The 13,494-nt window shown below is 29.8% G+C and overlaps 2 long non-coding RNA genes across 4 annotated transcripts; one reads left to right on the top strand and one right to left on the bottom strand.

Annotated features, from left to right (window-relative positions):
- Positions 1-1,777: 1,777 nt before the first annotated feature.
- On the bottom strand, positions 1,778-4,163 carry LOC119661935. Its single transcript, XR_005250641.1, has 4 exons — positions 4,086-4,163; positions 3,011-3,113; positions 2,199-2,337; positions 1,778-2,134 (listed from the first exon to the last, which is right to left on the bottom strand). It is a non-coding gene; the product is annotated as an uncharacterized LOC119661935 (long non-coding RNA).
- A 2,179-nt stretch (positions 4,164-6,342) lies between these two features.
- LOC119689572 lies at positions 6,343-8,767 on the top strand. 3 transcript variants are annotated; one of them, XR_005253460.1, is made up of 5 exons: positions 6,349-6,426; positions 6,481-6,624; positions 7,399-7,501; positions 8,174-8,321; positions 8,386-8,767. It is a non-coding gene; the product is annotated as an uncharacterized LOC119689572 (long non-coding RNA). The 3 variants fall into 3 exon arrangements; XR_005253459.1 differs by lacking the exon at positions 6,481-6,624 and having other exon boundaries at positions 6,343-6,426; positions 8,386-8,764; XR_005253461.1 differs by lacking the exons at positions 6,349-6,426; positions 6,481-6,624 and adding an exon at positions 6,636-6,692 and having other exon boundaries at positions 8,386-8,764.
- Positions 8,768-13,494: the final 4,727 nt, after the last annotated feature.

Consider the following 13,494-nt stretch of genomic DNA (forward strand, 5'->3'; position numbering starts at 1 on the left):
CTACATGGTTGCATGGATGAAAGGTTTTGCAGAAGAAGTAAACCCCAAATCATCAAGTAGGAACATCTTACCAGCATAAACCGTGTATCAAGCCACATGTGGAGGGGATGAAGTCCCTGAGTCGACAAAGCACATTCCAGGAAATCAGTTAATTGATGCACAAAACACAAAAAACTCGATGAATATTTAAAATACCAGGGGCAAAGAACTCTCAATACTTAATTCAGTCTACGTTCTCGCACTCATAAAGACAACAAAACGGGATAAGATTTTATAATAGACTAGTTTCTATTCAACAATGTTAGAGGCGTTTCTTATAGTTCGAAGAACTTCTCATTGAATACGTTGAATTATCGCAAACTTAGATTTATCGACTTATCTCCAAGTGTACTAAAAAACCATGTGGGGTTTAGAATCGCTTGATAAACAAGAAGGCAATTTGTTGTAAGGAGAATTTAGAATGTCCAGAACATTTTTATGAGCTGAATGCCAAGTTGTTGTCTTTTAGTAACTATATGTTTCTTCTATATTAGCTGACCATTTTACTTTGTAATCTAGGTGATTTAGCGTCGTAATCATTGACATTTACGTGTCGTAAAGGTTATTTGTACCGATTTTGCACCATTTTCTTGCATTTTGAAAGTCTCCAAGCAATTTGCTACCTTTTAAAGCTCATTCTGGCGATTAAATGCTTCATCTATGTGTCATCAAGCAAATAGATAAATTCGCTGTTTCTGGAAGATCATCTAGGAAAAGTTCTACTATTATAACTTTATTGCTTATTCCTACGGCAGATATGTGGTGTGCCGCATAGCTTAATATAAAATAAGTTTCCAATTGGAATAAATCTATAATATTACACGTACATCAAAATCCTATGGCATGCAATATATGCCTATGCACTACAAAACAAAACGGGACCAGTTTCCCACACTCCAGCAAAAATTAAAAAAATATCCAAGAATGCTGATATATATAATTCATTCTTCTTGATTGCAGTTTCTATTATTCTGCGACATATTGTTAGTTAAAGGCTTTAAAAATAATTTGGATATATAGTAAATAGTTGATTTATATCAGAATGAGTGTCATGGACCCTCAACAAAGTTATAATAAATTTTGTCCATATGTCTGAGGGCCTTACATGAACAGCTAAAGTTAAGGATTTAGATTAGAACGCGTCAATTTTGACCGCCAAACAGGTAGGTGTTTGTATATTTCTCGTTTATATGTGTACCTTTACCACTCAGAAACAAGACATCTTGCTTCTAATGGCCCAAATTGAACCTTTTTCAATTTATATCCGACCCATTCCCAATCCACCGCCAAACTTTCAAAATTTCCGTCAACCTTGCTCAACTGCTACACCACTATTACCTAACGAATAGCAAAGATTAGATGGCACCATAATTTGGCTTGTAGTTCCTTTTTGTTATCCGCTTTTAAAACCCGGCGGGCTACAACAAAAAAAAACAGTTTCAGACAAGAAACAGATTAGCAATCATATAGCATACGTAATCCAAATACCGAACTATTTTGGGACTAAGCCCATCAAAAACGTTCATAATTTTATATCTTTCTAATTGTGTTACAAATTAAATAATTTTAATAAATATTAATTAAATTTATTAATTAACTTGTAAGATTAAATATTGTGAACTGCATCTTTGTTGAGCAACTGTGACCCGAGCACTTGTGCCTTATTTCCAACTTCAACTAATGTAGAGATCATTTTCAATATTTTGTTGTCGCTGCCTTAAATGTCCTCAACATAATTTTAAAAACAGAACTTTTAATACTTTTTAAACTAGTAACATTTATTCTTCGATGTTTCTTATAAAAGTAACGAGATTTATAATTTCTTCTCATTCTATTTAGGTCACTATCTGTTTATTTTTCTAAAATATTCCTAGGTATAACTTTTACTTAATTAACATCTCTAGATTATCTCCTTTTGACAATTTGATTTATTAATTACGTTTGTGGTTGTTGCATTAACCCGGATAGTCCGTCCCTGGATATAATGGAAATCTGCAAAGTTTCCATTTCTTTCGTATATTCGGAAACGCGGACCTGATTGCTTTAGATTGTTGTGTAAGTACTTATCTGTATATTATGTCGGATTTCGAAACATCTGCAAAAATTTATTTGAATTAAAGACTTTCTTCATATTTTTCGTTTTTTGTTTAAATACTTACTTTTAATTTGAGAAGGGTTGTTCAACAGTGGAGTGAAACCATCCATTTCTACTACTTCTACGTATTTATAGTAATAGATAGTTGCGACGAACATTCCTCTACATTCATAAGTTCATTTTTATTAAAATTGCCATACAAACTGAAATAAGATAAATTATATTCGATTGTGATATGCTATTTCTTATAATTATTCAAAAAAGAATTAAATAATTCAATAATTTATTGATATTAAAATAGTCAGACATAAAAAGTATCTAAATTATTTGTTACAAGATTTAACATTATGTTTCCAGTCTATTATTTTGGTTCATACATTTTCTTGGTACTACCAAATTCGATAATTTCGCTCCATTAGACTCCATATTCTTAGCTTCGTCGTTTTCATCCAACGCCAAAACTAAATAAGTAATTTTTCTTTGCTAATATCCAAATCATCTTTAAATGTCTTGGTTTTGTAGTGATTTTAGTATATTTTTATAAAAAGAAATGCTTCAAATGTTTCATTTTTTATTTTGTCTAAATTTAAATGATATCGATCGCTTCAAATATGACTCCCTAGAACTATGCTTATTAGAACCATCTACTCTTCTCATATCAAATTCGGATAGTTTTCATGCATATCTGCCTATTCAGCAATACCCATTCACAAGAGATATATGATATTTCCAATATCAATACAACTCAAGGACCTCATTGTACTGGAATATAAATACATTTCAAACTGATCATTTTTAGTGAACACAGGAATTATATTAAATAAATAAAAAAATATACGAATTAATAGAATCAGTATTAGGTTATATGATTAATACCTTGTCTCTATTACACGGTTGATAATGAAATATGATGTGATAAATTTATTCATTTCATGTCCTTCACTGATAATGAAATATATAATGGTAAACCCATTTCCATCTGAAATAAAAACCAATATAACGATTAAAACTAATTATGTAGTGTATTAAATAAAATTAGTATTATATTTTAAATTTATAAATCTATAAATTAGAATAAAAACTACTTAATAATTATATATATTATTGTTTCAAGTTAAGCAATACATTTCATTATGAACAGGCATCCTACACCCACTTTTGTATTCTCCCACTTGCTCTACTTCTCTTATTCGATTAATCGAAATTTAAAATGTGGCTTTAAAAAACTTTTACGTCAGTTTTTCCAAGAGAAGATCCCTAAACTATATAATAAAGTTGATTTAAAGATAATAAAGTTCTTGGTTTAAAAAATGATGACAAATATCCGGATTATGTTATCAGTTTTGATTGACAACCGTATAAGCTTTTGTTTATTAGTTATTCATTTTAATTGATTACTTTTTCTGAATAAATGAGTGTCATTCAGTTTACAAATGAATCAGTAACAACGTACTACTAAACAATTCAAACTCATTATTACCATTAACCGGATATATCTTTAACTTTCACATTCAAATAATTCAACTATACTTTTAAATATTGGACAAAGGAGCGATTACAGCATTTGCTACTTGGAGTTGATGCATTATTTCTTTGAGTTTTTAGTATATAATCACAAAAAATATACATAATATTATAATATAAGTAACATATACGCTAATAAACTAATTCATGTCAGGAACCACCTGCCATTGACGACCACGTCCTACTCTACTTTACTTTTATGAGAAAAATTTTGAGTAAGACAGACTACCTCAGCAACAGTCAATATACTACCACGAGCTCTTCATGAAGAATACAAAACGATACGTTCAAGCAATAGTTGAAGTGACATATTTAACACTTTTTTATATTTAAAGTGTGTTCTATCTGTTGATGTGAACTTACAGCAAATAAACTGAAACATTATTTAGTTTTATAAATAAACATCAATATTAACTAGCATACATACGTGCTTATCACTCATAATTATCTTTATTTAATTTTATTAATAAACCGCAATTCTTGTTGGGAAACATTTTGTTTTCGTTTTGAGTAGTGAAACATACTAGTGTTGCCAACTCGATTAAACGTCAAGCCCGTCAATATGACACAACCAAAGAACATTGGCTACTTAAAGTTATAAATAAATTCAGTTTTTATATATTGTATAATATATTATATATAATTTTCAAAATATCATCAAAATTCAAATATAACTTCATTGCGGCAAAACCAAAAACACAGGTGTGTTATTACATAATATATCTGTATTTAATGACCACTACTTCTGTTACTTTAGTTAAGATTTGGTCATTTCCATTAGGAAAATCTGATATATGCTTGTGAAATGGGTTTGATATATTAGAAAATTCTTTAAAAGGTGCAAGAGAATTTTTCTTTGTTTAAATTTTAATTGTAAAATATTTAGTTTTGTTAAAATTAGTTTATTCAGCATAGAAAACGCAGAAAATGCTGACAATTTAATATATAACAATTGTGAGATGGTTTACAATATAAATGAAGCAATATTTGCACAAAGAAAACAACGTGCAATGTATTAAAAATATTACAAACTATTTAAAAACAATAAATATCACTGTTTTCTTCAATATATCCTAGAAACCGATTTAGCAACCGACAATTGCTAAAAAATGGCCCAGATTTTTTCAAAGTAAATTTCGACATGAGCATAAAATCTTTCAACGAGCTATGCCAGAAGTTTCAACACTGAATTCTCTATCTAAATGGAGAAGAAATAAGGCGATGCGGAGCTCAAATTTTCAGTAAATTTTATTAAAAGTAATAACTAATAATAACACTAATAACTTATAAATTAGAATTTAAATACACTCTAACTATATTAATAATAAGTAAAGAAATAAAAAAAAAATAAACGTAAATTACACTACACCTATAAAAAATAAAGAATAACATTATGTATTAAAAAAAAAAAAATATAGTAACTAATCCGTCCTTTACGACCCTTTCTTACAATTCTTCTCAAGAAAATAATGTAATTATATATATATAACATATATTTAATATAATATAATAATATAATTATCGTAATTATATTAAGGTTATTAAGAAACTTTCACGTTTATAGAAACCTTCCGTAAACGCCAACACATTGTTGTCCTTTTCTGTTTTAAATAAAAGATGAAACCTAATAACGGAATATTTAATGACATATGTAATACATTATTAAAATTATTATATATAACGAAATTAACTGACATAAAAACTCATTTATATATTTTATACAACAGTTATATATATCATTTATGAGCAACAAATATTTCAAAACATTCTCAATTTTCTATTTTAACTTATAGATTTTTTATTTATGTTTACATCTTGCTTCAAGTGCTAAAAATGTCAAATTTCGATAATTTGCAATGTGACATTCGACACTTTTGGTCTTGATTTCCTTACTTTATTTTTAAGTAAATTAAGAAGCATAGGAGCTCTCTATTTAGTTGGTTATGCTTACTAAGTAAGCAGTGCAAACATACTATTAGCTGCAGTGGAAATATTATATACTAAGTGCATTCGGCAGCTCCGAAGTGTATCAAGAAACTACAAGTTGCTTGTTATAGTCGCTTAGAAATATATTGGCATCACTGTTGCAATTTCTAAAATGTTGTCATATGTGTTCGCAAAGACCAAAACTTGCATATGTGTATATAATGAAACCAAATTACATTTTGTATATAAATATATAATTCACATAAAATTTTGAAATTTTCTTTCACAACAGAAATGGTAATAGTTTTAATTCTTGCTTACAAACTTTTGACAGCTGGCTGCAATGTTCGTTGACATGTCCACTGCAGGTTCACAATAGATTACATGTCACTTTGTTGACTTTTTTGTTGTTGTTTTGCATATATATTGGCGACTTTAAATAATCTATTTATGGTTTCTTACAACACTTAGGATCTGCTAAATACAACTAATGTAGCGGTTGCATATAAGCCTAAAAATATATATCTTAGAAGACAATATATTCAGATATTATATTTAATAACTCGCCTCTGTTTTTGGTTTTGCCGCAATGAAGTTATATTTGAATTTTGATGATATTTTGAAAATTATATATAATATATTATACAATATATAAAAACTGAATTTATTTATAACTTTAAGTAGCCAATGTTCTTTGGTTGTGTCATATTGACGGGCTTGACGTTTAATCGAGTTGGCAACACTAGTATGTTTCACTACTCAAAACGAAAACAAAATGTTTCCCAACAAGAATTGCGGTTTATTAATAAAATTAAATAAAGATAATTATGAGTGATAAGCACGTATGTATGCTAGTTAATATTGATGTTTATTTATAAAACTAAATAATGTTTCAGTTTATTTGCTGTAAGTTCACATCAACAGATAGAACACACTTTAAATATAAAAAAGTGTTAAATATGTCACTTCAACTATTGCTTGAACGTATCGTTTTGTATTCTTCATGAAGAGCTCGTGGTAGTATATTGACTGTTGCTGAGGTAGTCTGTCTTACTCAAAATTTTTCTCATAAAAGTAAAGTAGAGTAGGACGTGGTCGTCAATGGCAGGTGGTTCCTGACATGAATTAGTTTATTAGCGTATATGTTACTTATATTATAATATTATGTATATTTTTTGTGATTATATACTAAAAACTCAAAGAAATAATGCATCAACTCCAAGTAGCAAATGCTGTAATCGCTCCTTTGTCCAATATTTAAAAGTATAGTTGAATTATTTGAATGTGAAAGTTAAAGATATATCCGGTTAATGGTAATAATGAGTTTGAATTGTTTAGTAGTACGTTGTTACTGATTCATTTGTAAACTGAATGACACTCATTTATTCAGAAAAAGTAATCAATTAAAATGAATAACTAATAAACAAAAGCTTATACGGTTGTCAATCAAAACTGATAACATAATCCGGATATTTGTCATCATTTTTTAAACCAAGAACTTTATTATCTTTAAATCAACTTTATTATATAGTTTAGGGATCTTCTCTTGGAAAAACTGACGTAAAAGTTTTTTAAAGCCACATTTTAAATTTCGATTAATCGAATAAGAGAAGTAGAGCAAGTGGGAGAATACAAAAGTGGGTGTAGGATGCCTGTTCATAATGAAATGTATTGCTTAACTTGAAACAATAATATATATAATTATTAAGTAGTTTTTATTCTAATTTATAGATTTATAAATTTAAAATATAATACTAATTTTATTTAATACACTACATAATTAGTTTTAATCGTTGTATTGGTTTTTATTTCAGATGGAAATGTGTTTACCATTATATATTTCATTATCAGTGAAGGACATGAAATGAATAAATTTATCACATCATATTTCATTATCAACAGCGTAATAGAGACAAGGTATTATTCATATAATCTAATACTGATTCTATTAATTCGTAAAATTTTTTATTTATTTGATTAATTCCTGTGTTCACTAAAAATGATCAGTTTGAAATGTATTTATATTCCAGTGCAATGAGGTCCTTGAGTTGTATTGATATTGAAAATATCATATATCTCTTGTGAATGGTTATTGCTGAATAGGCAGATATGCATGAAAACTATCCGAATTTGATATGAGAAGAGTAGATGGTTCTAATAAGCATAGTTCTAGGGACTCATATTTGAAGCGATCGATATCATTTAAATTTAGACAAAATAAAAAATGAAACATTTGAAGCATTTCTTTTTATAAAAATATACTAAAATCACTACAAAACCAAGAAATTTAAAGATGATTTGGATATTAGCAAAGAAAAATTACTTATTTAGTTTTGGCGTTAGATGAAAACGACGAATCTAAGAATATGGAGTCTAATGGAGCGAAGTTATCGAATTTGGTAGTACCAAGAAAATGTATGAACCAATATAATAGACTGGAAACATAATGTTAAATCTTGTAACAAATAATTTAGATACTTTTTATGTCTGACTATTTTAATATCAATAAATTATTGAATTATTTAATCCTTTTTTGAATAAAAATAAGAAATAGCATATCACAATCGAATATAATTTATCTTATTTCAGTTTGTATGGCAATTTAAATTAAAATGAACTTATGAATGTAGAGGAATGTTCGTCGCAACTATCTATTACTATAAATACGTAGTAATAGATGAAATACTGGAAATGGATGATTTCACTCCAGTGCTGAACAACCCTTCTCAAGTTATAAGTAAGTATTTAAACAAAAAACGAAAAATATGAAGAAAGTTTTTAACTCAAATAAATTTTTGCAGATGTTTCGAAATCCGTCATAATATACAGATAAGTACTTACACAACAATCTAAAGCAATCAGGTCCGCGTTTCCGAATATACGAAAGAAATGGAAACTTTGCAGATTTCCATTATATCCAGGGACGGACAATCCGGGTTAATGCAACAACCACAAACGTAATTAATAAATCAAATTGTAAAAATAAGGAGATAATCTAGAGATGTTAATTAAGTAAAAGTTATGCCTAGGCATATTTTAGAAAAATAAACAGAAAGTGACCTAAATAGAATGAGAAGAAATTATAAATCTCGTTACTTTTATAAGAAACATCGAAGAATAAATGTTACTAGTTTAAAAAGTATTAAAAGTTCTGTTTTTAAAATTATGTTGAGGACATTTAATGGCAGCGACAACAAAATATTGGGCTTAAACAAGCTGCTTTGACATTTTTGAGTTCTTGAACTATGAAGTATTTCTTCGTGGTCATGTTGGGTTAGTGTGGTAAAGATAGCGGCAGAGAAATCTGATTTAATGCTGCAATGAGTTTAATTGATTCAATGGGAGTAAATGACTTTTGTACACAAACCTACCTGAAATCTACATAAGATAAAATGATTTAGATAAAAATATATACACCAAGGTTCCCCTTTGATACGGTTGTGTCTTTGGCTTCAAACTAGTCTTTTGAACACGGATTATTACTAGTGTTAAATTTAGGGATAAATTTACAGCTGAAACCTTCAAAAAACAGGCCCTAAGGTCTTTGCCGATTACATTGAATAAAAAAGATTATAGTTGTTATTAATGAATTTATGGTTTGAAAAGTTGATTCTAGAAATAAGATATTGCATCTCTCACTTCGTCACTTATGCTACATTTCTAAAACAGCAGCATAATTACTTCACAATTGTTGAGAGTATCTGCTCTTGTTAATGTGAATCACGGATTATATAGTTTAATTTCATCAATTTTGTCAGTTGTGTCTTCGTTATTTTGTTGGTAAATGGAGCATTTAAAGTTAAGAATATGTTCTCTTAACATTATGGATTGTTGTTTAGAATTAATAAAACAAACTGGTACCGAAAATAAAACCATTAAGAATTGATTGGATGGGTCATGTAATGAGCAAGTCCTAAAATGATATCCACAAGAATCTTGGCGAGGATGCGAACTTTAACACTGGATATAAAGTAGGTCTTATATCTACAGTTAGTTGTAATCAATATACCTATGACATAACTGAAAAGCATAAAAAGTTTTTGAAGTTATATATTTCAATATCATAAAAAGCAGAAAACATTCACATTCACATTAATCCAAATTCCAAATTTTTACATTCCTTTTGGTATTTTGGTTCAATATTAAATTGGTAGTATCTTTTAGATATAATTAAGATGTGTTAAGATCTTTATAGGAATAACACAAATCATATAGATTATGGCTCTGCTGGCAACACAGATAATTGAAAATATGCCCATTCAAGTCGTGGAGCAAAAATTTTTTGAGAGTAGCTTTGGTTGTATGGTTACAAGTTTGCCGGAAGATATACCAATGTCAGAGCTTATCGTGATTGTTTGTGAAGCCTGCGAACCAAATCTAAAAGAAGTTGCGCTGATGCGTTGTACTACAGGCAAATATCCAACGGTCTTGAATGCAAAATCATGCAGAAAAATGGACATTGACTTGTTCTTAAGGCTGCGACGTTTTGAAAATGTTAGGTTCTGCAATCGCGATACATACTTGACTGCGTATGATGTGGTGCAGTTGGGTGTTAGTTTGAACGGAAATCAGCTGTTGAATGACTAAAACGGTATGTATTAACATATTGAATTGTTTTCTTATTTCAAAATCTCCGTATCCTAAAGTCGGTTTTTGTTTTTTTAATATTTTAAAGTTTTATTTCGTATGCTATGTTTTGTGTATCTCTACACGTGTTTCGGCAAATTCGCTTTTGCCTTCATCAGGAGAATTCCTAATATTCGTTTCTTCGTTTCTTCCCCTATCCTATTTCCTTGCATCTTTGCTCTTCTTCTTTCTCCTCAATGCTCTTACTCTTCCTTTCTTGTTTCTCTCTTTTGGTCTCTTTTCCCCTTTCTATCATCCCTCCTTTTGATTTCTCTCTTTCTCTTCTCCTATCTTTCAATTTCCTTTTTTCTCTCCTCATATTTTTCTTCATTTTCTCTCTCTCTCCCTCTCTCTATTTTTTCTTTCAATTTTAACTCTCTCTTTATTTCTCTTTTCTCTCCCTCGCGCTCCCTGTCTTTCTTTTTCTTCCTCTTAATGTCTTTGTCTTTGTTTCTGTGTTCCTCTCTCACTTGCTCTCGTGTGATTATGAAATCAATGACTTTTAGCGGTTTGACTTATATAATAAACATTTGTAGTTATCACTAAAACCTCAAATGAAATTATACTACTATTGTAGGAGATCTTACGGGATGTTGTCTTATTGATAGATACATTTAGATAAAGGCATTCAGAGATGTGCGCTGAATTTTACTTTTGAATACATAAACTTACAATTAAAACAGGTTAATTATAAACGTCAGCCAATGCCTCATTTCCTACTGGGGTGTTAAAATACATCGACATTTATTTGCAACTTTTGTTTGTACAAAAAACTTGTTGCATACTTTCAGGTAAAGTGTTTAAAAAATGTGAAATAACCCAGCGAGAAATGAAAGAAGGCTCCACATAGCTTTTTAAACAGTAGCAGATGGTTTTCATGATTTCAGTACAGTCATGATAAGACAGTAATTTATGTTTCTTAGAAGAAGATTTTATTTCCAAATTTTCTACTTAGCCCAGAGTAACATCTATTGGTAAGACTGATTCTATGTTAAACCATTAATATGGACCGTGGTCTATATTTCTTAAAATTTTAGCATTTTGTTAGTATGCCATATAACGACTTAAGTAATAGGTTTTGTCCAAAAATGATACAGTCTGTATAGCAATTTTTTCATAGATTTTGACAAAACAAACTACATTCATAACATAAAGAGGTTTTTATCAAATAGTAGTGAATTGCAACAACAAATTTTTTTATTATTTTTAACTAATTGAATTTTTGGCTGACTGTACAGCTGTTGCGAGTTTTCCCAAGTGAACTAGGACTTTAATAATAGAATAATTAATAATAAAATTATTTCAATTATAGTAAGATAATTTGTGACAAAAATTGTCTTTATCATTATGGATCTATTAAGTGCCATAATAGAATATTACAGCTAAAAATACTTTGATGCTTCTAGTTCGATGTTCAAGTTCTTCAGTTCAGTTCATATGATATCTGGAGTCTGATAGACATATGTGAGCTGAATGGAGTTTAAGTTTTTTCGCAATGCTCTCGCGCACAGGAATATCGCGAGTAATTTTCAAACAATCTGTTTCTTATTTTATTCAAATTGTAAGAATGATAAGATACCGACAAGTAAATGGTTGCTAAAACTACAAGATGAGAAGATAATTATATTCACATATCTGTATGCAGATTTCTCTTTTTTAAAGAAAGAGAAAGTAAGCATTTTATTTGAGATACATTGACGGGTCACTGTTAGATACTAGAGTGTGCTAGGCGAGTGAATATTTGCTTTGACGATTCTTGCCATAGTCGAGAGGAAGTGGAAGAAAATGTTTGATATTTGCATTGTTAGTGTTTAGTTTTTCTAATGTCTAATTAATGATCCAAACCACGTCTATGACGTGGATTTAAATTTTAGAAAATCATAGACAGATATTGCTTTGCTACTGTCTAATACATTCGCAAAGCAGTTTTGCCATTGTAGAAATTTACATATTATAAGATCAATGTTAGACACAAAACTTTTTTTTGAAAAGCTTGGTTTTTCAGGCTTGGTTTTAGATTGTAAGTGAATATCTGAGGTCACCTTTATAATCTAGCAAAGTCAACTAAAAGATTTAAATCCAGCAAACCTATTGAAAAAATGTAAACCTTGGTAAAGTATAAGGAAGGATATATTTTTTGGTATTCCACTAATATATTGGACCTATATGCTAAAAATAGTAACATGGGTTTAGCCATGGAATAGAGTGGACCCAAAGCACAATTTATGTAATTCATAATATTAGTTCCATTTAATACATTTTAGACAATTTCTTCGAACTCGATCAATAGCAATACAAGAGGGACGGATTACCGAAACCATCTTTTTATTATAAAATAAAATTTCGAACCATTATGGGGACATCGAACGATCATTCTTTATTCTGTGGCAAAATTGTATAATTTACTTTCATTGAATTTTTCCTGCAGTCATTCGATCGATACTTAAATCTTTCTAAATACAAGAGGGAAATGCGTGCATTAGGAATCAAGCTTGGGCTCAATTAAAAAACTTAGGAATTTCACGTCTTCTCTGTAAAGTTTAATGCCTTGAAATTGGAGATAGACAAAAAATGTCTAATATAGCTAAAATTACTACATAATTTGCATTTAGACAAGTAACATGAGAATTACCTGAATAAGTTGTTTTCTTAGTGCTTTAATAAAAAGACGAGGAAATCGAAAACTAACACTGCCGGCTTTCCTTTCTGCTCGCACACAAAGCTCTTGCCAAATGTTGCAGAGTATCTAAACTTATACAAATATGTTGCTTGCAACACTTGCAACACTTGGACTTTGTCAAAACATGAAATGTGACAACAACAGACAACAACCAAAAACCAACAGGCAACAAGTAATGTGCAGCAGAAGGGCGTTCGGTGCATAGCACAAGTTCAAGACAGACCGAGAACGTTCCATATGGCTACCAAAGCTCACACGGATACACGCATACAGTCTGGGCAATCTACGAATGTACAAAACCACATGATCTACTCCATCGCTTGGAATTTGAATTTCGATGTAAGACCAGTACAAATCAGTGCAATACTCACTTATGGCTGATCCAACCTGTGCCGCTTTAACTGAACAGAGTCTGTGCCGTGGAGTGTGACAAAATATTGCTGTTAGTGGGAATAAGCCGATGAATGCCTGGAATTGAACAACTGAGGTGGGCTCGACCTAAAACAAATGACAATTATTTATGCAGTTTGTTCGGAAGATTAAAGTGCGAGTTGCAGTAATGAAGTTCTAGAATGTTCGCACAAGCAAAACATTTAAATATTTC

This window comes from Teleopsis dalmanni, chromosome X, assembly GCF_002237135.1.
Source record: "Teleopsis dalmanni isolate 2A chromosome X, ASM223713v2, whole genome shotgun sequence".
Lineage (NCBI taxonomy): Eukaryota > Metazoa > Arthropoda > Insecta > Diptera > Diopsidae > Teleopsis > Teleopsis dalmanni.